Here is a 1,498-nt window from a genome sequence, read left to right as displayed (position 1 = left end):
ATTTGTCAATTATACCTCAATAAACTTGGGAGATGGAGAGGAAAGAGAGAGTGAAGGACCTAAAGTTGTTTGTGTGAGAATCAAAACTGACCAAGCACATTTCACAATAAAGAATCCCAAATAAAGGCCTGGTCTAGAAGATTCTAAGTGGACAACAAAATTACCTGGTCAAAATATTCAGGTGAAGACCCCTAAATCATTTGGCCTGAATAATAGTGAATTAATAATTCTTTATTTTACAGTTCAGTTTGCCAGTGTAGATGTGGCTAGAGAGGGTTCTGGAGCAAGAGAAATAAGGATAAAGCAAAGAAAACAAAGATAGACCATTGTTTCTGGGGAGCCCTGAGCAAAAGCAGAAGATGTGGCCAGGTAGAAGTAAGTTGGGGGCCCTCTGAGGATCCCCCTGCATGGTGACTAAGGCAGCCTTTCCTCTCTAGTGGGACAGAAGGGACAGCAACTCAGATGTGTGAACAGGAGGCTTGGGTGCCTTAGTGGCTTAGCCACCCAAGTTTAAGAGGGTAGGAATTTAGCTGCCTATTGAAATTTCGTCCCTTCTTTGATGATCAAATTCTATCTTCTTCAGAAAACTTTCCCTAAATCAGCCTATATGATTTATAATCAGTTTGTAGCAATTTAATACCTCATTAAATTGCATTCTTATATTATTACCTCACTAGGTTATAAATGTCTTTGGGGCAGAAATCATGTATCGGTTTTAAAAAATGTCCGTGATGCCTAGTGTAGGGTTGAGAATGTAATACATGTTCAACAAGTCTAAGTGTCTGATGGAAAGGATGAGAGGAAGAAACCATCGAGCTCCCTAAAGTTTCCTGGGCTCCTTTCTTAGAGAAAGGGTACCAGGGATGGTTGGGCTATATCCTCGTGTTCTCAAATCACAGGCTGAGGTTCACCCAGTACATGGTACATTTTTCTCTGAAGAGAGCTATCCTAAATGCAAATTAAGTCTCAAAGCCCTACAAAAGACAACCAGGAAAGCACAGTCCTTCCTAAATCCCCTTGGGGACCAGGCTCTCCTCTCTGTGTCTGTGTCTGCGAGTGAGTGTGCATGGGTGGGGGAGGTTGTGGTGGGGTGGGAGGCATAGGCAAGAGGGAGGAGAGAGACTCCACGCAGTAATTATGTGGAGGGGATTTGCCCTGTCTCTTTTCCTCCCCCCACCCCTCTTTCTTTGTCCTCTTTCTCCGTGTTCCTCTCTTTGTCCCCTTTTTCTCGTCCCCTTCTTCTGCATTTGTCTGGGAGGATCCTGGAGTGTTCTTTTGATCGACTCAATCTTTCTCTGGCACTTGAGTTCTGATTGGCTGAAGGACTTAGAGGGGAAAAAAAAAAACTTTAATTAAGTAGATAATCTCTTCTTTGGAAGTTTGGCAGCTCCATTTCACCTCCCCTTAACTCTGTTTGGGATCGCTTACACACCAAGGAAGTTGGGGTTTGAGGAGAACTCCATCCCACTACCACGAGGAGAATACTTCCCCATCTCAT

Source organism: Pteropus medius, unplaced genomic scaffold (genome assembly GCF_902729225.1).
Source record: "Pteropus medius unplaced genomic scaffold, Ma_sr-lr_union100, whole genome shotgun sequence".
Classification (NCBI taxonomy): domain Eukaryota; kingdom Metazoa; phylum Chordata; class Mammalia; order Chiroptera; family Pteropodidae; genus Pteropus; species Pteropus medius.
This window is presented reverse-complemented; position numbering follows the sequence as displayed.